At 43.1% G+C, this 26,031-nt stretch overlaps 1 protein-coding gene across 1 annotated transcript in view; it reads right to left on the bottom strand.

Moving 5' to 3' along the window:
* TAFA2 (TAFA chemokine like family member 2) overlaps positions 1-14,481 on the bottom strand; it is a 144,550-nt gene extending 130,069 nt beyond the window's left edge. Inside the window, exon 1 of the mRNA XM_072146813.1 lies at positions 13,873-14,481. The gene's annotated coding sequence lies outside the window, so the exon portion shown is untranslated. The remainder of the gene's footprint in view (positions 1-13,872) is intronic.
* Between the last annotated feature and the right edge of the window lie 11,550 nt (positions 14,482-26,031).

The following is a 26,031-nucleotide window of genomic DNA, read 5'->3' as shown; positions in this document are numbered from 1 at the left end:
TTTCTTTCTAGTTGCTTCAGTAACAAAAAAGAACTTTATACAGATCCCCCTAAACGCACACCCTGGGAGAGGAGCAGAAATCACTACAGCACAATACAGTAAAAGCAGCTAGACGCTATAGACAGCACATGCAGTGAGAAATCCCGAGATTGCAAATGGCTTTGTAGGGCTGTTTGACATCACATAAGCCTGCCGTTCGCTGATTGGCTTACAGGTCTGCAGATGTCATTGGAGGTGTTCCTTTCTCCTTCCCAGAGTTCTCTGTACCCTGTAACACAATCTGCTCGCGCCCATTTAGTGAAAAGTGAAAAAAAAACTTCGTTCCCACGAATCAGCATAAACTTCAGATTCGTGGCAAATCAAATTTTCCGTGAAATTTGTATCAAATTCCACTTTGTTTCGCCCATCTCTAATACTAAACAAAAGATCTGAGTTGTTATATGTATCATGGTTTATCCCAGATATTGTAAAGTATAATTGTATAGACTATTAAATACTGAGAGTTGGAAGTACTTTGTCCAAAAGATTACAAGATCTCATTTTCAGCCCTGTTAAGGAAAAAATAAAAATGGGGACATGGTACTATATGTACTATACATGGTAATAGCACAGTATATAGCTGCTTATTTCAGCACTCACTGTATACAGAGCAGTTGTTTCCTCACCAGACTTTCCATGTTATCACTATAGCTTTTTCTTTTCTGTAATCAATACCTGATCAATTCAGGAACTAACCAACCCGGTCATCACAGAGAAAGTCAATAGGAAGGAACTTAAGGCAGCAGGAGAAGACACCTGGGAGATGTGACAGCTGAGGATGCGTTTGCACGTTTAGTTTTTTTTTAGGTACAGTTTCCTTCAATGATATTGTCTCAACTATTATAATCCACACCTGCTTTTGGCTTCAAAAACTGCATCTGAACATGTGAAAAACATGTGACAAACTGAACATGTGAATGCACTCTCAGTTTCTCTTGCCCCAGCACCTGGCCGTCTCCCCCTGACTGATGCCCATCCCTCAATCCCCATACATTCTGTCACCAGTAGCTTCAAGGAGTGTGTGTGAAAGGCTGTAAAACCCTCTCTTGGCAGGGCCCACAGATCGGTATCGGTTACTGCAGATCCTGATAAGACAGAAGACTTCTGCACTGATTCAAAGCTGTCTCCATTCCAGAAGGGAAGATTAAGTGAGTACTCTGTGACTCCTTGGCCTCATTTACTTGGCGGGCCCTTTGACAGCAGCCAGACTATTTCTTCCTTTATGGTGGTCCTGATCTCAGCTGTCTCCCTCCATCCCAGTGCCAGCATCTCCTGTAGTTACTTATCATTACATCATCTGCCACCACAACAGAGCAGCACAAGTCGTCAGACCAGACCACAGAAATTTTAAGACAAAGCTGCATTAAAACTATTTCATTTTTGTGTTTGATGTGCAAAACTATTTAAATTATATAGAGAAAAAATCTGCATGCCTCAGTATGTTACAAAAAGAGGTACAGTATGTGCTGAGAGACTGTTATTTTGCACAACTAGGAGCTTAAAATAGCCGAGTACAGAACAAAATGCCTTAGAAAAGGAAATGTACTAAAGGGGGATAACAATTTACTTGTACATAATAACCAATGCTCACTTTACACTGAAATGAACTTATTTATCACAGAAGAATTTGTTGTTTTGTGCAGCAGAGATAGTGAAGTGCTCTCCACTTAGTTATTATCTTCTTACAATGTGACCGAATACTCTTCTATTTACTGTTTAATTGTAAAAAAATGTGGACACTTTCTGTAGCCCTTTTCCTATTTTTCTATATAGTTTTTTTTACCTAATTTTCTTTGTGGTAAACATTTTACAAATATGATACATTTCATAGGTAATTAATAAAAAGGATCTGTTGGCTTTCCCGATTTGTCTGTTTTAGTAAATACATTTCCATATTCCATCTCAAGTAACAATGAAACCGTTTTACGAATTGCATTACGCCAGTCTTCTTGTATTCTTCCTGCAAATGTATGCTGGTTGTATATATAGGGTTTTTTCTTTCGGGGGGGGTGGGGGGAGGGAATTTAGCTATGCATGCTTTTATAAGTTAAAAAAAAATACCGCAAACTGGGAGCTGATTTGTTACGACCTCTGCTTTGTGTGCTGGTTTTAGCCACAACCACAACTTAAACTTAACATATGTCCTTGTAGGCAAAATACACCACATTATAAGCATGTCTTTCTTTTGAATGCAAATTACTTTTCATTTTTATATGAACATTGCTATTTCCTGTGGAGGAGAGCCTGGTGTACCCTAATTTTTAACAGTGTTAGTAGTGATGGTCATTCAAGAACATACTGGGGCAGATTTACTTACCCGGTCCCGTCGCGATCCAGCGGCGCATTCTCTGTGGAGGATTCGGGTCTTCCGGCAATTCACTAAGATAGTCCGCTGAAGTCCATCAGAGTTCACTGGAGTTCACCAAGCTATCATGGGTGCAGGTAAGTTCGTGTCAAGCAACACTTTTTTTAAAAAAAATATGGCGGTTTTTCCGAATCCGTCATGTTTTCTTATGGCCCTGCCCCCCGATTTCCGTTGCATGCATGCCGGCACGATGCGCCATAATCCGATCGCGTGCGCCAAAAACTCGGGCAATTCAGGGAAAATCGGCGCAAAAAGGTAATATTCGAGTAACCCGATGGAAAAACACAATTCGGGCCCTTAGTAAATGACCCCCACTGGGTTTTAAAACTGGGGATGTACCAAATCTCACAGACACCACAAAGATGCACCAAAATATTCTTTTGCATGTTCTTTTACAAGTATTTAGGAAATCTCCCTGCATTCAGACCCCACAAACCATCCTGTTAAGGATTACACTGATGTAATTCTATATTCTAGGAGACTCAGCATTCTGCAGAAATATAACTTTGACTGCTGGATACTAATGACTTAAAGAGAACCTAGCTATAAAGGTAGATTGGGTGCTAGGTACATCTACAGAAAGTGAGGATAGCCCTTTTAAGGGCTAATCCTCATGTCCCAACAATCTTTTGATAACTTTTATTTAGCTAATATGCAAATTTTCTACAGAGGCTACTGGGGCGTGGAGTAGTCGGAGCTGAAGTAAACGTCGCGGCTACTCCATGCTCCTCAAAGCTGTACGCCAAAGATTTCTGGTAGGGGGAACAAAGAGGCTACTGGGGCGTTGAGTAGCCGCAACGTGTAGCTTCAGCTCCGACTACTCATTGCCCCAGTAGCCTCTGTAGAAAATTTACATATTAGCTAAATAAAAGTTATCAAAAGATTGTGGGGACGTGAGGATTAGCCCTTAAAAGGGCTATCCTCACGTCCTATAGATGCACCTACCACCCGATCTGCCTTTATAGGTAGATATGTGGTGGTAGGTTCCCTTGAAGGAAGAGTCACAGTGGTCTCACCACTGCCAGTTTGACTTATCTCCCATTGGTAATATATATCATCATAAACGTCCTTCAGCATTTGCTATCCAGACCTGTGACATCAATTAGGCCAAAAGTGGGCAACCTAAAATGACTCTTCTCTGCCCCCTGACACCTTACAGATGAATGCAGTGTTCACAGATCTATTTCTGTGTAGTGTACCAATAATATACAACAAAACCTTTCATGACCTGTATATTTCCAACTGCACCCCACAAGTAGCAGTATTAAACTTACATGTACCGTAACTATAAAAGGAGCTTCCTGGAGCATACTACAATTATAAAATAGTCTTCCTTTTGATTAATAAGTGACTGTAAAACTAAATGCTGTGGTTTTATAGCCTTTTACTAGAGTCAGACTGAAGGATGAAGTAGAAGAGAAGTTAATTATATTTCCATGAATTGGTCTATTTCTTTTCCATTCTTTGTTTTTTATGTAATTGAAGAATCCAGTGCTAATGCTTGCATTGGTAATTTGTCTTTGAAAATGGCATTCATAGATCATACCAAACCAATGTGCTGACACAAGAATGATAGCATCACCCAATATTTCATCACTTTAGCTTTCAGTACTTAACAAAGACTACAGTGCTGCGGGGCTCAGGCTCTTCCTTCCTCTTGTATTTTAATGAACAAACAGCTGCACAATAATGTTATTCAATGAGGCATTACTAATAAAGTACTGTGCAAACAAAGGCAACTGTACACAATGGTGTGCTGCTATCACTGATGTCACAATAAGAACCGTCTATTCCCTATTTCCTATCCTAATCCCAATGTGTTATACAGATAGACGTTTAATGCACTAAACCAATCAATCAAGTACTGTAACTGTAAGGGTTTTTTTCAAGACTAAAATATTGATGACTTATCCTAAGGATAGGTCATCAATATACTAATGGTTGGGGTACAACATCAAGCGCCCCAGCACCAGCTGTGTTTTTATGGTCCAGTCTAGTCACTGTAGCTCAGTTTACAGTCAAATGAATGGAAGGGGATCTATAGTAACCTGATAATGGTCGGACCGTTAAGGTTATTTATGGTGCTGTCATCTTCCTGCTTCATTTTCTCTTTATCAGTTTCTGTGAATGGCTGATTCAAAGGGGTGTTGGACCCCCCCCCCCACCCCCCAAAATCTGATTTGATGTCCAATTCTATAAATATGCTATCAACATTTTAGCCCAGAAAACCCCATTAATTTAATTAAACATTTTCACCACTGTGTTCTTACTTTACCCAGTTATAGACATATTTATTATACACAGTTGTGTTTTTAATATACTTTGCAAAGCCACAATGCTCAGTGACATGTAGCAGTGAATTATTGGCTTCTTGGCACAGAAGGGATTAAAAGGAGCAACGGAAATTGTTTATAATTGAAAACAGGATCATTATTGTAATAGCTACTGCAATTAAATATGGGGGATAAACAATCGGTATTCACCAAAGCAACAGTTTTTTCTATAATATATGCACAATATAATGAATCTAACATTTTGATTACATTATAAGTGAAGTAACTGGTAACAAGGGTGTGATGTTTACTTTATGTGGATAATTTAGTTTCAGAGCTATAGTAAAATGTATCCGTATATATTATTTGCATAAAATGTCACCTATTAGGCTATATTCACACGAACGTATGGGGGACGTATATACGGCCGCCGTATATACGGCCGATATACGTCCCCCATACACTTCTATGGGCGCACGGCACCCTACGGGAGCGGTACGGTGCCGCACACGTGCCGTACCGTTCCGTACCCGGGAAAAAGATAGGACCGGTCCTATCTTTTCCCGTAATACGGCGCCGTGCGCCATAGGTTGCTATGGAGAGGGGCGGGGGTGAGCTGCGCTCACCTCTTCCTCCTCTCCCCGTACACTGCCGTTGCCCGCTACGGTACGGTACGGGCGGGCAACGGCAGTGTGAATATAGCCTTACTCTGATCATGGTTATATAGATTTAGAAGATTAAAGGAAACTGTCAGCAGAAATTGGTCTAATAAACCACAAACAATATGTTGTAAAGCAGATTGAACATTCCAGTTCCATTCAACATTGAAGTGAGATATAAAATGGTTGTACAAAGTCATGGGGATAAGAGTTTAGTACTGAAGTCCGTGGCGTAACTAGGAGAGGCAGGGCCCCATAGCAGATTTCTGAATAGGGCCCCCCTTCTCCCTAAAAAATAGATATTTGTACATTCACTCATTCATTTACAATCACACACATTTATATACACATATATATATGCATACAGTGAAGAACACTCATACACAGTTCCACAATCTTAAACACATACACACATTTATAAACTGATGCACACATATTTATGCACAGATACATGCACATATATAGACTGTATATGTGTATAATATGTGTATATACTGTATGTATACTTCTTATACACACTCACAGTATATACACATAAAACACACCATATAGCATTTCTATATCACATATGCACATACATATAGATTATATACACACATCACATATACACAAATACAGTACCATATGCAGACATATAGCATATATAGATTATAGATTATAGAGTGAACATACCCTGTTTCCCTGAAAACAAGACAATGGGGGTCATTTACTAAGGGCCAGAATCACGTTTTTCCGTCGGGTTACCTGAATATTACCGTTTTTCGCTGATTTTCCCTGAATTGCCCCGGGTTTTTGGCACACGCGATCGGATTGTTGCGCATCGGCGCCGGCATGCACGCGATGGAAATCGGGGCGTGGCCGTCAGAAAACACGAAGGATTCGGAAAAACCGGATCGTGAACTCCAGTGAACTCCGACAGACTTCAGCGCAGCAGCGACACCTGGTGGACATCGGGTGCAATACCTTAATGAATCGCCGGAAGACCCGAATCCTCCACAGAGAATGTGCTGCTGGATCGGGTAAGTAAATCTGCCCCAATGTCTTATAATTTTTTGCTCTGAAATAGGCACTAGGGGGGATATTTATCATACGCTGGCGCTCGTGCGCCAGCGTATGATAGCCCCGCCGCTGCAAATTCGCAGCCCGATACATGAAGAGGCTTCTGCCTCTTCATGTATCGAGCTGCCAGTTGCGCAGCGTGTATCCTACTGTGGAAGATGTGCACTGTTATATACAGTGCCGCATCTGTGCCGAGGCGAGATGAGAATATCCATATTAAGTATTTGGAGAAGTAGGTTGAAGGGAGGATTTCTCCTCCCAAAACACATCTTGCCGACATTTTCATGTTTAGGAAATAATGTTGATCTCATTTATATATTGTAATAATCAGCAACCTACTGTAAGATTCGTTGTTTTGTTAGTTTGAATTAATCTATGTATACTGATGATTGATCAATAAACATGTTTTTGTCCAACAAAAAGAATCTCGCCTCAGGCAACAGGTGTCCAGTCCCTTAAGGGGGTGGCACACAGGTGAAATATCATTCACCTTGCCGCTTCCTCCAATATAGTTAATTTTGCGGCGCCACCAGGTGCCGCCTTTAATGGCCGTAGGGTGCCAGTGAACACCCCTTCCAGCCACGTGCCGCGCCAATACACACTTCGGAAAAACAAGAATAACGACTGGCACTATCAATGTGGAATGATAATCATATGTCCATGCATCCCAAGAAGACTGTATAAACCAAAGAAAAGACAAAAGTTGGATGCGTACACGGGACTAAACATAAAACATGAAGTTAATTTATATACCAAAAGTAAAAAACACAATAACCACAGGACAACAATACGATAAAGATACTTAAAAAGTACACCCAAAGGGTGCACACAACTGCCAAGGGCAAAAGGCAACACACACTTCCTGTTGGCTGGCAGTGTGTTCCTACAGCGGTGCCATGTGGCATGAGGAGGTGCAGCGCAAAGGAGGAAGAGGAGCAGTGCACTGCTGTGGGTCAACAAAGTAAAGATCCCTGTCCCACTGAAGGTGCCTTCCTGACACAGGCACCTTCAGTGGAGCAGAGATAACCACTTCTGTATTTGTTAACCCTTAGAGCACCTCTGGTGCTCTGTGACAGGAAGGCACCTTTGGTGGGGCAGGGGTCTTCACTGCTGCCTTTGTTAAACCTTAGAGCACCACCTCGGCTCTAAGGGCGCATTTAAACTGACATATGCCGTCCGTCACGATGGAGAGGGGTGGCCCCTCCGATCTCCATTACAATGCATTGCGCACAGCCCGTAACACAGGAAAAGATAAGACATGTCCTCATGTGTGCGGCACTGTTTTGATCTGTGCGGCCATTGCTATCTATGGGGGACGTATGTACGGCCGTAAGCTTGCGGCCGTACATATGTCCCCCATAAACGGCAATGGCCGCACGGAGCAAAACAGTGCCGCACATTTGTGACACAGTATCGCTCCGTATACAGGGAAAAGATAGAACATGTCCTATCTTTCCCAGTGTGCATGGCAATATGCCGTGCATCTCTATGGAGAGTGGAAGGATGACCTCTCTGCATCGCACCAGACATATGCCCGTCTGGGCGTAGCAGCACATGCATACATTTGTGGGGATTCTGCTTAAGTTAGGGGTTGTCTGAAGTCTGGTGATAGCAAGATACGTCCTATCCACACAATAGGGCTTAACTTGCTGATCAGTGATGGTCTCAGTGATCCGTTGGGGTCCCATCACTGAGTCCGCCACTGATCAGCAAGTTAGGCCCTATCCTGTGGACCAGGCCCACCTTGCTATTACCGGAGAGCATCTTTAAGTTCTACGAGAAGGCTTGTCCTGATCTGTTATATGCAAACACATGCAATCAGTAGCGAGTACCCAGTGTTTTGCATGTAAACAATGCAAAACACCCGGTGCTTCTTACCAATTGCATGCGTTTCAGTGGCAGGTTACATATTTTTATTATACACATTAATTTTTTTTTTTTTTACAAGTTTTGGGACCCTTTGGTTTATTATGAAATTTAAAAAAATGGTCAACCAAGGGCCTGGGGGATTTTTTATTTCAATAATTTCAAAATATTTTATCATTTGTGCGTGTTTTATTTATTTTTACCAAATTAAAGAATTATTATAATCTTATAGAGAAAAGATAACTTGGCACTCCTTATTGGTCAAAAATTGAGAATTTATTTAGTCCAGAATAAACAGTATAGCAATCCAACAAAAATATTATTTTGCAACGTTTTGGTCTTTGCACGGATTGCAAGGTATAAGTAAAAATGAAGATGAGATTTGTGGATGGCTCTCCGGTGGTGCCAGTATTAATTGTTGGGGACTTCAATAACTACCTTAATCCCTTTTGGGACAAGTTCCATACTGGCAACATTGCAGAGTCAGCACCCGCAACAATGCTAGCCCGCTTGGCAGAGGAGGTTGAGTTGTGCGACATATGGAGATACCGAAACCCAGGGGTTAAGCAATATTCTTGCTACTCTGCCTATTACAGATCACTCTCCAGAATTGACCTAGCTTTGGGCTCAGACTCACTTATGTCATATGTAACAGAAGAAATGGAGATGAGATGCGGTGCTATGACCGCTGGAGCTCAGATGGAAAGGAGGAAAAGCGGGTGCTCCCGCTGGAGAACCCGTATACACCCGTATACTCCGAAACATTGAGTGACATGTATTTTTTTCCAATATATTATAATCTTATAGACAACCATTACTAAGGCTGGATCTTTACAGTACCAGGGCAGGATGAGCCGCTGTTATTGGCCCTTCCTGGCCTAGCAAAACCAGCCTGCTGCTGGTCTGTTCCTGCAGGTACTCGACTCTTACCGACACCCCTGGAGGCATTGGATGCCGGGGTAATTATTTGAGGCTTGGTGCTAGCACTAAGCCCCAGCCTTAGTAATGGTCGGCGTCTATATGATTATACTAAGTCTTCAATGTTGTAAAAATAAATAACATACACACAAATGAAAAAATATTTTATAGAAATAAAAACTCCCGCAGATTGACCATTTTATTTAATGTAATAATAATCCAAAGGGCAGTGAAACCTGTAAAAAATAGAAAACATTAATGTGTATAATAAAAATAAGAGAGTTATAATGCTACCTATTTGTCCTCCAATACTTACAATGCTACCTTCCTTCATGAAAACTTATAATGGAGTCTCTGCTCTCTTGGCTGCTTTTCTATTTACATGCGCTGCCTAGTGGCCAAATTGTGTAAATACATCCTTTTTACTATAAGGGACATCTACCAGGCATTTCATTTAAATTTTCGCCAATTTGGCCCTGGTTATATACATATCATGCTGGACAATGTGGAGTATAATATGTATATAATGGTGCTCATCCTCCATTCTTTAGTGTGTTGGGATGACTGTTTGGGTGCTATAGCTGCTACCGCTGTAGTTACCCACCTGACTGAAGTCGACTGCCCAAATTCCCATCCCTTTAACTGAAAAATCCTCCATCCGGGAACTGGCTCTCCCAAAGTCTGGGGCATAATGACAAAGTATAGAAAATGATTATTCTTTGTTAACCCTAAAGAGCCATAGAAGGGCTTTTTATCTCCGAGACAAATTTATAAGTGTGTGACAGGGAATTGACAAAAAAAAAAAAAAGTTGTGCTAATTTTAGTGGGTGAGGTAGCTTTCACTCTGCAGTCCAAATGACACATGTACTTTATTCTTTAGGTCAGTACAAATCAAGGCAATACCAAATTTATATACGGTAGTTTAGTTACTTCTAAATACCTTTTAAAACATGTATAACTATACGCTTCTAACTTTACTTTGTTATGCTTTGGTTTATGGAGCTGCACATTGGGGCACATTTACTTACCGGTCGATTCGCGATCCAGCAGCGCGTTCTCTGCGGTGGTTTCGGGTCCGGACAGGATTCACTAAGGTAGCTCCTCCGACGTCCACCAGGTGGCGCTGCTGCGCTGAAGTCCGCTGAAATGCACTCAAGTACACCGGCCTATTCCTGGTGAAGGTAAGTGCAAGCTCCGCAACACTTTTTGTTTTTTAAATGCGGCGGTTTTTCCGAATCCATCGGGTTTTCGTGCGGCCACACCCCCCGATTTCCGTTGCGTGCATGCCAGTGCCGATGCGCCAAAATCCGATCGCGTGCGCCAAAATCCCGGGGTAATACAGGGAAAATCGGCGCAAATCGGAAATATTTGGGTAACGCGTCAGGAAAACACTAATCGGCCCTTAGTAAATGACCCCCATTGTGTCATGTTTGCACGATGAGTTATTGTTTTCAGTGATACTACTTTCAGAACTGTACAGCCTTTTCATCACTTTTTATGAGAATTTTTATCGGTGGCAAAATGGAAAAAAAATTCAAAAAGTCCAACTTGTCATTTATTCACCATTTTTTCCATCACTCTGAATGGGATTATTATTATTAGATATTAATAGATTGGCTAATATATTCTAGCTTGCTGTAATAGAAAATGCCGAATGACAACGCTAGTTGCCTGCCAGGATAACAGCCCATCTGTATGCAGCTATGGCTGGGTTCGACCATGGCAACTATCACTACAGCGATAAACGCCAGCAGTTAATGGCAGGTGTCTGCTGTATAATACAGCAGTCATCTGCCTTGTTGGGAGAGCGCTTAGTTTGTTACAAGTCAGGAAGGCTTATACCAAACCCAAACTATCATTTTGAATAACATAATACCTTGAATAACATAACACAGCACTCAATGGACTGAAATGGAACAAAACGTTCTCTCCTGCATGAGGAAAAAGGAGATATAGGGTGGGTTAAATGTTAAATTGATATGTTTAGCATGGTATGGATTTTGTATATTCCTGACGGATAAATAAAGAATGTAGAGTTTTGTTTAATATGGTCCCTACTGTATATTCTGTAATATACAATAACTTAGAACCTTTTTTCAAGTTCCCCTTTATTGTATAACTTTAATTTTAAAAAGTTTCCTTGTACCTTTAAACAGAAACGCATCAGTAAGGGCGCTCACGGTCGGAGCAGCTCCAATATTACTGCATTGATCAATTTACTTTACTTAATGTGTGCTAGTTTATGCAGATGGCTGGTATATTGACTTGCATAAAACACCCCATATAAGCAGCACCTGCTTGGCATAAGCATGAGCGGCCCTCAGAGATAAACTCACCAATGTAGCAGACAATCACATGCAATGTCATTTCTTGATGAAGGAGAGAGTTTCTAGTAACACAAATGGGAGCTGTATACATGTATTTTCCACTGCAGAATTCCTAAAATTGTGTATTACCACAGTCATAGTAAAAGCACATGTCTTATATATATATTTGTCGCAGATTTTTCTTTTTGTGTACACATGCACATAACAAAACTTTCCTGTTGGCAATTGTGTAAACTCAGGCCTAAATTATGTACAAATCGCACTTTTGATTGTGTATGACTAATGTTTTTGACAAGATGCAAATGCCTTGCTGATTTACAATAGACCATTATTTTACAAGTACCTGAAATGATGACATTCTCTTAATTATTACAAGGTCATTTATACACAGCGAATATGGCGAGATCCAATGAAAATCAATTCACATTAAAAATCATAACAAGTAACAAATCAGCCCACAAATCTGCTAAATAGGGCTAAATCTACTCTTATAGGTATTTACATGTATTTAACCTGAATACATGGGCACTATAAGAGATGAAGATGCACTTCTCGAATGTATTTATATTTCTGATTAATATTTTAGGATTTTATTATCAACATTCAAAGTGTATTCCAGTCCAATATATCCATGTGCCTTAGGCCTTCAGCTATTTGTTGTTTTTTTAGTTTATTTATGTTTTTTACTATACAGTATATCTTTTAGTCCCATGGGCAATTCTTTCCCATCAGGATCCACACATTTCTCCAAAAACTCTGGATAAGTCACATACTGGTTTGTCATCTGGCCAAGAACCATACAGCAGAAACCACATTTTACACGGCACTGTGAGTACTGTAACCCAATAATTTAATTTGCAACAAAACCATAAACATATAAAAAAAAACATATGTGAACACACAAAAAGGTAGTGAAAATAAGAGTAAAGATCCTTTCAGTTAGCCAGGACTGTGGATAGCTCTGCTGTTTGCTCTGGAGGACCCCCATTGTCAGGGCCTGAATAAGCAGCATAAAGGATTTGGATACAGGCAAGCAGATCATGCCCACCCATCAATTCAATGTAGAAAATGACAGGACCGCAAATTATGCCACAAAATTAGGACCAAAAAGTAATACAATTTTGGATACAAATCTTTTTTACAGTCCCTCAAAAATAACCTTAAAAAGGGAAAATTAAATAAACTATCCTGAATTAACATGATGTTAAAGATGGATAAACACATTGTTCATGTATTTGTACAAGAGATGTGGTTATTGAATAGACGTTCTAAAGGTTATAAACTGGGTGTCCAATATAAGGACCAACCTGAACACCCACTTACAATGCACTTGAGCTGGTAATTAGAACTAAACAACAATGAACACTTTGCCTATAGTGATTTGCTGCTATAAAATATCTCTAAGAAAAGCAGTGTAACTGCCATCATTTTTGTTTGGTCACTTTAATACTAGTCAAAAACTATAAATCACAAGGAAAATATATTCCAAAACAAATTTTTGTTCAAAGTTCTAGTCACAACACAGACAAGTATTGTAATCCTATTGTCAATGCCTAATTATAGCTAGGATGCCGGGTATCTAAACACACTGATAGATAATTATGTATGGGGCAATTTATTATAATATTTTGAAAAAATATCAATTTACACTTTTCACACGTCTATAGTTATAAAGTTATGATCATATTTTATGTAGACATTTCAGAACAAGTGATACAAATACAGTGTAATAGAAGATATTCAGATGCTGCAGAATAGTAATATAGTAATAGCCTAGGTAATAGGAATTCACTTAGTCTACACTAGCATATGCTGCATTCAAATTAGCAAACAAACATCTACAAAAGATTCCCAAATTCTGCATTGTGGTAGCACTTCAAAAAACATAACACCTTCAGACTTCATTACTTACATGGACATTTTAAACTCATATATATATATATATATATATATATATATATATATATATATATATATATCCAATATAATTGTGAGTCTCGGTTTTAGGAATGGAGCCATGAAAAACGCTACTCTATCTCTTAATTAATTTCTGTCCCCTGAACTCCATCTGCTTGAGTGTCACATTCTGCAGGAGGTCAGCACTGTTCCAGCTCTAATTGTGAAATCATGCCCAAATAATTGACTGCACGGTACCAACCAAAGGCAACACCTACAGTCAACAATACAAATGAAGCACAAAATTAATGGCAATGCATCACTTAACCCACAAAACACTTGTCCTCACAGCTAGGGTGCTGTAACCCTTTACCGACCAAACCTTCAGACTTCACTCATTGAGCCATATGGATGATTTTGCATCATGAACAGTTGACCCACCATGATTATATTACTGTGAATGAGCCTACCTGCTTCCAGTGCTGTAGCTGTAGACTCCTTGTAGGTCCAGGGTGCTGACACCAGTCCTATCTCAGCAGCATCCTCCAATATAGTGTAACATCCATTAAGCAGCCTGTTTAATCCCTTCTGGTAAGTGTGAACAGTTTATATATTAGAGCAGTGCTTGTTGCAGACCCAGCACCTGTCCTAAATGTCTCTTCCACACGTGTAGTTACAACAAGCATCCAGACACAAGTCCTACTGCAGCAATGATCATCTTATTGGAGAGCTCATGTGCTCTGCTCAGATGTTGCTCCTGCTTCTTTTCTCCAGAGAAGAGCAGCTCCCACCTGCAGCAGTACAATCCCAGCTCTGGGAGAGTAGAGCTGGAATAAGTCTCTGGAGCAAGACACTTGGCTTAAACCTCTCAAGACTGCCCCACTGCATCAAGGTGCTGTCCTTACATTGCACATCCCATCCAGCTAGCCTTCCTTTCACTGCTACAATTTCATCAAGTCTCTAAACTACATGAACAACTGTGGGTGGAACAGCATGTCTAGGAGTTGGATCCATAAAGAGATGGAGGGGGAGATAAAATCCCTTACAGAGATGCCATCTGACTCAATAACTGGGCAGATTAACTGTGAAATCTCCCAGCACAGCACTTATTCGCTAATTCCTAAATATTGGCATATCACTGTCCTGAGCTTTTACCAAGTGGGCAGATTCTGCTACTTCAAATATAGGACATGTAGTTAAACACTGCATATATTGCCTTCAAATATTACATGATGTTATTGCAGATACAAGTAAATTAAAATTTTCATCTGCAGTTTTTATTAGCATGAAATATACAGGAAGAACAAAAAGCTACAGTTAAAGTGTGTACTATGTCTCCCTCTCATGGCCAACAGTGGGATTTCCACTCCTGCTTCAGTATAACTAGACAATACTCAATGGATGACATTAACTTGTAGTTAACCATAGAGCAGTTCTATATACCATCGGAAGATTCAAACTATGAAATAAACATTAAGACATGTTCACTTTATTACATTATCATTAAAAATAATTCCCACAAAATTTTCGTTAAGATTTTTAATGAATTTTCTGTCAATAGGTCAGCATGTCAGATTTTAAAGAGAACCGGGAATGTAATTTCTAGCTGGTGAAAGGTTCCAATACCCTATACTATGCGGATTTTGTATTTTACTGATATTTAATTAACATTACCTTGCTCCCTGCTAGAAACATGTAGTGAGCCTCCAGGAAGTCAGTCTCTTCTCTTAATAATAATTCTTTATTTATATAGCGCCTACAGATTATGCAGCACTGCACAGGGTTTGCCAAATCAGTCCCTATCCCCATGGGGCTCACAATCTAATCAACCTACCAGTCTGGGAGGAAACCCACGGAAACACGGAGAGAACATACAAACTCTTTGTAGATGTTGACCTGGGTGGGACTTGAACCCAGGACCACAGTACTGCAACGCTGTAGTGCTACCCACTCAGCCATTGTGCTGCCCATCCCAACTTCCTGTCATGTGCATTGCGTAGGCAGACCAGGGAAGGGGATGGTGTGGAGTAAAGAAAGAATGCATGAGGAGACAGAGACACAGGCACACACTGGGGCTGCAGCTGGCTCTCACCAGGGACTTACTACATGATGCTGGCAGGGAGCCAGGTAAGATAAATTAAAATTACTTAAACTATTGCATCAGAATGCTGGCGTTTCTAAAATAAGCATAGCATAGGCTTTTGGAACCTGTCAACAGCTAACATTTACATTCCTGGTGACATTCAGTTTTAACCATTCCTGGTTAACTTCAGTTTTTTATAAGATTTTTCATCGCTTTACATGAGCACAAAAAAAATAATAACTGAAGCTTACTTTGTCTATAGGTGCACATGCTGCTCACTGCATCTATGTATGCATCACAAATAGGCACTTGCAAACCCAATGCATTCTGGTTCACTAGCTAGACTGGTAATAGGTTATAATTATGCACCCACATCCTTGAAGGGTATCCTTCTACTGCAACAGATAAGAAGATGATTGTAAGTCATGGTAACTTGCTGCTTCTTGTGCTGGGTTGTGTAACCACAAGTGAAAGCATGCCCTCCTATGTCAGACAAAACAAAGTTTTGGGTTAAAAAAAACACCAATATCTTTAGAAAAGAAGAAAAGTTAAAAGCAGAAACATTATGGTACTCTCATGCCAGTGCCAAGCCAGGCTAGCAAACTATAATGATATTTATTCTGTATGACAAAAAAATTATTACAAAATAAGAAAACACGGTGCCCACTTGACAGTTTTAATGATCAAAAAATAATATTCACCGCAATCAAAAAGCTATATGAACCACTATATAAAACCTCCTATGTGGGGGGAGGTGAGAGAGATGATGAGGAATTGGGTGAGGGGAGGAGATAAAGCAGGTGATGAGGATAAAGAGCAAATATTATAATAATTCTTTATTTATATAGTGCACACAGATTACGCAGTGTTGCACAGAACTTGGTCCATTTGGTCCAAATTTGTCCATGCAAGAAATTGTAGTGTGTCTTGGAGATTGTGTTGGTGGTGTAATGAACTTGAAGCTAGTTAAGACAAGAGATAGGGATGTCTGCTCACTAAGATAACATTGGGACTGTCGTCGGGGCTGAAATTGTGTAGCAGCCTCTGCCTAATGTGGAGGAGAATGTTCAAGTTAACCGAAAGGGTCACTATCCCTATAGGGACAGACATTCTTGGAATCATGGTATGTAAACAAGTGATAACTGAATTGAACAGGAAGAAAGATCAAAATGACATTGGGGGCAGAAATACACTTAACAGGCTCTAAAGTATTTGGTAAAAACCAAATGTCTAAAAGTATGCCTTCCTCCTCCAAAAATGAAAACAGGTTTCAATTCATCATTTGTAAATGGGAGGAATATGTCACAACTGTTTACCTACCAAGCAGTGTCGGAGTGGAGTACCTTGGGTCCACCAGAGAAAATCTTTCTTTGGGCCCACCTTTCATATAAATAGAGAGAATACTACAGAACCTGAGACACGTTGGGGCAATTTATCAGAAGCATTACAAATTAGACAGCGTAGATGGACAGATTTATACTGCACCAGGTATCATCCAGCCTCGCGATGTACGAATCTGGATGATAAATATGTTGTAGTATAAGTCCTTTTTGTATAAATTTGCACCTTCTTTTATTTGGTTTAGATTACATAAAAAAAAATACACCTGATTATGGGTCACTTTTGAAACTGGTACTGAATGAAGCTTCATGCTGTGTACTGTAGCTGTAGCTCCATGTATGACTGTATACTGTGCTGTATCTCCTTCTATGGGTGTGTACTGCGGTTGTAGCTCCATGTATGGCTGTGTACTGTAGCTGTAGCTCCATGTATGACTGTATACTGTGCTGTATCTCCTTCTATGGGTGTGTACTGCGGTTGTAGCTCCATGTATGGCTGTGTACTGTGGCTGTAGCTCCATGTATGACTGTATACTGTGCTGTATCTCCTTCTATGGGTGTGTACTGTGGCTGTAGCTCCATGTATGGCTGTGTACTGCGGCTGTAGCTCCATGTATGGCTGTGTACAGTGGCTGTAGCTCCATGTATGGCTGTGTACTCCAGCTGTAGCTCCATGTATGGCTGTGTACAGCAGCTGTAGCTCCATGTATGGCTGTATACTGTGCTGTATCTCCTTCTATGGATGTGTACTGCGGTTGTAGCTCCATGTATGGCTGTGTACTGTGGCTGTAGCTCCATGTATGACTGAATACTGTGCTGTATCTCCTTCTATGGGTGTGTACTGTGGCTGTAGCTCCATGTATGGCTGTGTACTGCGGCTGTAGCTCAATGTATGGCTGTGTACAGTGGCTGTAGCTCAATGTATGGCTGTGTACTCCGGCTGTAGCTCCATGTATGGCTGTGTACAGCAGCTGTAGCTCCATGTATGGCTGTATACTGTGCTGTATCTCCTTCTATGGATGTGTACTGCGGTTGTAGCCCCATGTATTGCTGTGTACTGTGGCTGTAGCTCCATGTATGGCTGTGTACAGTGGCTGTAGCTCCATGTATGGCTGTGTACTCCAGCTGTAGCTCCATGTATGGCTGTATACTGTGCTGTATCTCCTTCTATGGATGTGTACTGCGATTGTAGCTCCATGTATGGCTGTGTACTGTGGCTGTAGCTCCATGTATGGCTGTGTACTATTGCTCTAGCTCCATGTATGGCTGTGTACAGCGGCTGTAGCTCCACGTATGGCTGTGAACTGCGGCTGTAGCTTCATGTATGACTGTATACTGTGCTGTATCTCCTTCTATGGATGTGTACTGCGGTTGTAGCTCCATGTATGGCTGTGTACTGTGGCTGTAGCTCCATGTATAGCTGTGTACTGCCACTGTAGCTCCATGCATGGCTGTGTAATGTCACTGTAGCTCCATGTATGGCTGTGTACTGTGGCTGTAGCTCCATGTATGGCTGGGTTCTGCTGCTGTAGCTCCATGTGTGGCTGTGTACTATACTGTAGCTTTATGTATGGCTGTGTACTGCGGCCGTAGCTCCATGTATGGCTGTGTACTATGGCTGTAGCTGCATTAAGGAGGTCACAGGACAGATTCTGCACAATTGTCAGCTCATGGGTAATATAAGCATCAGGTGACTTACGGATGACATCTAATTGGAGGAGTTCTTTTTCATCTATTTCTAAGAACTAGACAACCATGTCAGCTCCTACCAGACACAACTTGTCTCTGCAGACTAAGAAACACAAAAAATGTAGGTTCTTCACTTCATTCACATGTAGGCAACTTTAAAATGCTGACTCCACTGTATTGGGTATTGTTAAGGTTTAAAGGTAACAGTGTTCTTACATTAGCCAATATAAGCAAAGGGGCCTCACAGTAGCATTGCCAATATAGTAACTTTGTCCCAACAGTAAGAAATGTAGTAATGTAGCTCCCACTGTATGTAAACAAGTGATAACTGAATTGAACAGGAAGAAAGATCAAAATGACATTGGGGGCAGAAATACACTTAACAGGCTCTAAAGTATTTGGTACTTAGCCCCCCACAGCAGTCATTATTGTCCTAGAACCCCTTACAGAGGCCATTTAAGGCAGAGGGCCCCCTCCCCACACTGCAGCCATCATAGTCACTGCTCAACAACAGCTTCCATCCAGGGCCCTCCCTCCCCCACAGCATCCATTACAGGGCCCCTTTCCCATTGCAGCTACCATCCAGGGCCACACCCCCCCATAGCATCCATTCCGGATCCCCCTTCCACCCATAGCACCAATTCGAGAGCCACCTTTCTCCCACAGCATCCATTGCAGGGCACCCCTCCCCCCATAGCATCCATTACAGGGATCTCTCCCCCACAGCATCCATTACAGGGACCACATCCCCCCACAGCATGCATTACAGGGACCCCCTCCCCCCACAGCAACCAATACAGGGACCCACTCCACCCATAGCATCCATTACAGGGATCTCTCCCCTACAGCATCCATTACAGGGACCGTATCCCCCCACAGCATCCATTACAGGGACCCCCTCCCCCACAGCATCCATTCCAGAACCCCTCTCCATCCATAACATCCATTTCAGAACCCCCTCCACCCATATCATCCATTACAGGGTCCCCTCCCCTCCCTTCACCTCCAACAGCATCCATTCTAAGGTCCCCTCACCTCACAGAATCCATGGGCCCTCTCCCCTTGCCCCACTACCACAGCATCCATTACAGGGCCCCTTTCCCATTGCAGCTACCATCCAGGGCCACCCCCCTTCCCCCATAGCATCCATTCCAGATCCCCCTTCCACCCATAGCATCAATTCGAGAGCCACCTTTCTCCCACAGCATCCATTGTAGGGCACCCCTCCCCCCATAGCATCCATTACAGGGATCTCTCCCCCACAGCATCCATTACAGGGACCGCATCCCCCCACAGCATGCATTACAGGGACCCCCTCCCCCCACAGCAACCAATACAGGGACCCCCTTCCCCCACAGCATCCATTCCAGAACCCCCCTCCATCCATAGCATCCATTTCAGAACCCCCTCCACCCATAGCATCCATTACAGGGATCTCTCCCCCACGGCATCCACTACATGGACCGCATCCCCCACAGCATCCATTACAGGGGCCCCCTCCCCCCACACCATCCATTCCAGAACCCTTCTCCATCCATAGCATCCATTTCAAAACCCCCTCCACCCATATCATCCATTACAGGGTCCCCTCCCTTCACCCCCAACAGCATCCATTCTAAGGTCCCCTCACCTCACAGAATCCATGGGCCCCCTTCCCTTGCCCCACTACCACAGCATTCATTACCTCTACTTCCCCCACAGTAGACATTCCAGGTGCCCCTCCCCCCACAGTAACCAGTCCAGGGCCCCTTTCCCCCCACAGAATCCATTCCATACTCCCAGGCAGCCCCGACCCCCACTGCATCCATTCCAGGGCCCCCTCCACCCATTGCATCCGTTACAGGGCCGCCTCCCCCACAGCATCCATCCCAGGGCCCCCGGGCAGCCCCCCCAAGATTTTACTTTTTGACCTACAGTGGTGGCCAAAAGTATTGCCACCCCTGCAGGGGCGTTGTTAGGGCAAAAGATCTGGTGCCCATGCCTGGATCTTTTGTTCCGCTGCCCGGGCATCCTCCCCTCTCTCATCACGATCCTCAGGGCATAGATCGTGATGAGAAACTGCACAGTGCACTTTGCTTTCTCCTGCGACCTGTGATGATGTCACGATCACATGACCTGCAGGGGGAAAAAAAAGTGCACAGAGCTGCACCAGTGACGTGAGAGGGAAAAGGGCGGATCTGTGCGGGAACATTACAGGGGGGCTGTGTGTGAGGACATTACAGGGGGACATAAAGGGGGACTGTGTGTGGTCACATTACTGAGGGACATTACAGGGGGACTGTGTGTGGGGACATTACTGGGGGACATTACAGGGGGCTGTGTGTGGGGACATTACAGGGGGCTGTGTGTGGGGGACATTACTAAGGGACATTACAGAGGGATATGTGTGGGGGACATTAGTAAGGGACAGTACAGGGGGACTTTACAGGGGGGCTGTGTGTGGGGATATTACTGGGGGGGGTGTGGGGACATTACTGAGGGACATTACAGGGGGACTGTGTGTGGGGACATTACTGAGGGACATTACAGGGGGTTGTGTTTTGGGGACACTACATGGGGAAAAAGGCGGATCTGTGTGGGGACATTACAGGGGGACTGTGTGTGAGGACATTACTGGGGGACATTACAGGGGGATATGTGTGGGGGACATTACTGGGGGACAGTACGGGGGGATATGTGTGGGGGACATTACAGGGGGACTGTGTGTGAGGACACTACTGAGGGACATTACAGGGCAGCTGTGTGTGGGGATATTACTGGGGGGTGTGTGTGGGGACATTACATGGGAGCTGTGTGTGGGGACATTACTGAGGGAGATTACAGGGGGACTGTGTGTGGGGACATTACAGGGGGTTGTGTTTTGGGGACACTACATGGGGGAAAAAGGCGGATCTGTGTGGGGACATTACAGGGGGGCTGTGTGTGGGGACATTACTGAGGGACATTACAGGGGGACTGTGTGTGAGGACATTACTGGGGGACATTACAGGGGGCTGTGTGTGGGGACATTACAGGGGGCTGTGTGTGGGGGACATTACTAAGGGACATTACAGAGGGATATGTGTGGGGGACATTGCTAAGGGACAGTACAGGGGGGCTGTCTGTGGGGGACATTACAGGGGGACTGTGTGTGGGGACATTACTGGGGGATATTACTAAGGGACATTACAGGGGGATTTGTGTGGGGGACATTACTGGGGGACAGTACAGGGGGGATGTGTGTGGGGGGACATTAAAGGGGGACTGTGTGTGAGGACACTCCTGAGGGACATTACAGGGCGGCTGTGTGTGGGGATATTACTGGGGGGCTGTGTGTGGGGACATTACATGGGAGCTGTGTGTGGGGACTGTGTGTGGGGACATTACAGGGGAGCTGTGTGTGGGGACTGTGTGTGGGGACATTACAGGGGGTTGTGTTTTGGGGACACTACATGGGGCTGTGTGTGGGACATTACTGAGGGACATTACAGGAGGGCTGTGTGTGTGTTGCATTACAGGGGGGCTGTTTGTGGGGATACTACTGGGGACATTACAGTAGGGCTGTGTGTGTGGCATTACAGGGGGCTGTGTATGGGGGACATTACTGAGGGACATTACAGTAGGGCTGTGTGTGGCATTACAGGGGGGCTGTTTGTGGGGATACTACTGGGGACATTACAGTAGGGCTGTGTTTGTGGGACATTACAGGGGGGCTGTGTATGGGGGACATTACAGGGGGGCTGTGTGTGGGGGACATAACTGAGGGACATTACACGGGGCTGTGTGTGGGGGACATTACAGGGGGGGCTGTGTGTGGGGGACATTACTGAGGGACATTACAGGGGGTTATGTGTGGGGACATTACAGGGGGGCTGTGTGTGGGGGACATTACGGGGGGGCTGTGTGTGGGGGACATTACAGGGGGGCTGTGTGTGGGGGACATTACAGGGGGGCTGTGTTTGGGGGACATTACAGGGGGGCTGTGTGTGGGGGACATTACAGGGGGGCTGTGTGTGGGGACATTACAGGTGGGCTGTGTGTGGGAGACATTACTGGGGGGGGGGTTTGTGGGGGATTGTGTGAGGGCATTACTGGGGGGCTGTGGGGACATTTCCTGGGGGTGTGTTCACACGTGGCAGTAGGACGGGCCTCGGTTTGATCTCACATTAGTTTCCAGTGAAACGCATGTGATCGATAACGAGCACCTGGTATCTTGTATTTGTGTGAGCGCAGCCTTACAGTATTTTGGGAAAGTGTTAGGGGCAGCAGTAGGATAACATTGTCAGGTTGTGTTCACACGCAGTTACAATCAGTTTTCAGGTGGTTTTAGGCGCACAGGTACAAGACATGATCTGAACGGGTGAATTCGAGTTTGAAAAGGAAACCTGTTCCACAAATGTTTTTCACTTGTTAAAAATAACAAAACGGCACCTAAAACCATCTCAAAACTGATTGTGATGCTTTTGTAACTGCAAGATGTCAGTGCTATTTCAGAGAACCAAGATTTCGGGACAATGAAGGACATAAAGGGGCAGATTTACTTACCCGGTCCATTCGCGATCCAGCGGTGCGTTCTCTGCGGAGGATTCGGGTCTTCCGGTGATTCACTAAGGCAGTTCCCCCGATGTCCACTAGGTGTCGCTGCTGCGCTGAAGTTCATTGGATTTCACTGAAGTTCATGTCCTCCGCTGGATTAGGCGGTTTTTAACAATCCGATTGCATGCGCCAAAGTCCCGGGGCAATTCAGGGAAAATCGGCGCAAATCGGAAATATTTGGATAGCACGTCGGGAAAACGTGAATCGGGCCCTTAGCAAATGACCCCCCAAAATGTCTGTTTGGTGAACTCCACAGGAAGGAAACATGGTTAAAGAGGAGACCTGGTAATGCAGAGCCTAATAGTGAAATTGACATGTCACCTGCAGTCGCTGGATGTAACAAGAAGGGTTTTTTTCCTGTGTTTTCTTTATCTGTACATACCATCAGTAAAGTTGTTTTTGGCACAACAAAATGTGAGGGGGTATTACTGAATGTACGATACATATGCATTGGGGCCCGTACCCCGGATCTTTTACCACCCTAGCAACGCCAATGGATAGTACGGGTTGACACTGCTCTACCCTCGGACTGCCGGGCAGCTTGAACTTGTTTGGATGTTAGCCGAGTTTCTTTATCCACCATCTATTAATAGCCCCGATACCCCTGAGGATGCCACCTCGAGTGGCGAAACATGTCGGGGGGACTAACTGTGTGTTGATTTTAGCTCAGCAGAATTTAGCAGCCGCTCAAATAGGGAATTAATATAGGGTCTAGAATGCCAAGATAAAATGTAAAAAACTCTATGAGGGACAGCGTTTGAGATAGATCTATAGGAATCCTCCCTTCCCCTCTTCCCCTTAGCACGCAAAACCAGCGTTCAGGGAAATAGACAATCTAGTCTCCCTTGAGACGCTAGGGGCAAAAGAGGGGCATGAAGCACGATATGTGAAGGGAATGCAGCACCTACCTATAACCTAAAACAATAAGGACCGCTTCCCTGGACTAGTGGCTGTGACTTAACCCTATTCACATGTTATGGCTACAGCTTATTAACTGCTGATAGTTTTAACTTCACGTTTATGGATGTAGTATATCCTTTCCATCCTTTTTAGCTCTGAATAATTAAAAGTTAAATTTTAAGTGACCAATGGGTATAACAGTCCTGATTGGACAACCTTTCTCTGTGCAAACAATTGTGTATCTATACCCAGTCGCGTATCGGTCGTAATACATAAACTTCTTTATTTTGTGAATATCCAATTTGGCTTTTTGACAACTCTTTTTGTGGTTTTCCATTGAAGACAAATTAAATGAAGATAATAATACCAAGAATTTCTAATTGCAATCATTTTTTGGAAAAAAACGTAGTATTATCTGACAGAATTGCAGGGATGCCAATACTTTTGGCCACTACTGTAAGTGACAAACATTATGGGATGAATTTATGAATGTGTCTCTGGATCCGATGTGCCAGATTCATCACTGTGATGAATTCTTGTGCAGCGTGAGACTGCCAAATTCTATTTTAGACCTGGCCATCCCCCTTTTCCAGAGACCATGCCCTTTTTTCATAGGGTTTTAAAAATGGTTTTAAAAATGTGGGTACCAAATTACAGCTGAAGTCAGGCCAAAGTGGCTTCATAAATGTCACCCTATGTGTGGAAAGCCAGCACTGGCCATTACCTGGAACAAACCATATATAATGTGAAGTATGGTGGGGGAAGCTTTCTCCACAGCAGGGACTGGAAAGTAGTAAGATTTGATGGGAAAGTAGATGGAGCTAAATCCTGGGGGAATGGGGGAAAACCTCCAGGTTGCAACAACAGAGCGAACAATGGAATGATTTAACTCACAGTATATTAATGTGTTAAAATTGCCCAAAGTCCAGACCTAAATCCCACTGAGAACCTGTGGGTAGAAAATTGCTGATCACAGCTCCCCTTTAAAATATTCATGAGCACTGGTGAAATGAAAGCTGAGTTGTGATTGGTTGCCATGGCCAACTAGAAATATTCTGACTTTCAGACAGTTTGATAAATCTCCCCCCCTATCTTTGTTTTGACTTAGATTGTTGATCTGTTCTGTGTTGCATTGTTTGTCCTGTTTCGTGTCTTCACTTTAGCATAGGGCGGAAACGGAGCCGAGTTACTAACCACTGTTTATGGTGAGCATGCAGGGACTCTTTGGGGGGGTGGGGGACTAAGTTTTTAGGCACACTGAGCTTGTCCATGTTCGGTCATTACATAAACCATTTAAATGTTTTTTTTTTCATAAAATACTTCATTAGGGAAAAAAATGTTTCTCTATTTGCTCCTTCTTATGAGTTTAGTGGCGCTTCTGAAAGCCTTCTCAAGTCAGCACACAGCAGATGCCTAAGGATGGGAGGCTATTGATTTATTCTTTACTAATTCATAGCCTATGCAGTGACTTTCTATTGAGTGTAGTCAGTGAAGCCACATTTATAAGCTTTTTATCTATCAGTTGATAATGTGAATACAAGATATAAGGATGAGAAAGTTGATTTAGACACACTGCTATGATATTGATATTGACAAAAGAATGTATATAATCATTACACCGGTAAAAAAGTGGGAGGTAGAGCCACTGATGTAAAAGTATGACAACAATGCACAAATGGGAAACAAGTTACAAATATACAGTACACCCTTTAAACCATAATAATGTCAATGATGTGAACTTGAGTATTGCGTACAGTACTCAAATAAAAAGAAAACGTTAGCCTTATCGTGATTCAGGTGAGCACTTAGGGAGAATGGTGGGCGGTTATATGGGTTAGACTTGTGGGAAAACTCTGATACTATTTTTTCCTTTGTTCGCTTCATCAGTGATTTATAGATACAGGGGCATGCATGTGAATTTGTATTATTGCTACTTGAACTCAGTAGAAGCGATCCACATGAATCACTGTAAGGATGGATTCACACTGCCGTTGCCCGCCGTACCATAGCATGGCGGGCACGTGGAAGCTCTGCTCACCCCT

Source organism: Engystomops pustulosus, chromosome 4 (genome assembly GCF_040894005.1).
Source record: "Engystomops pustulosus chromosome 4, aEngPut4.maternal, whole genome shotgun sequence".
Classification (NCBI taxonomy): domain Eukaryota; kingdom Metazoa; phylum Chordata; class Amphibia; order Anura; family Leptodactylidae; genus Engystomops; species Engystomops pustulosus.
Note: the sequence above shows the minus strand (reverse complement) of the source record. Positions and strands in the feature narration are given on the sequence as shown.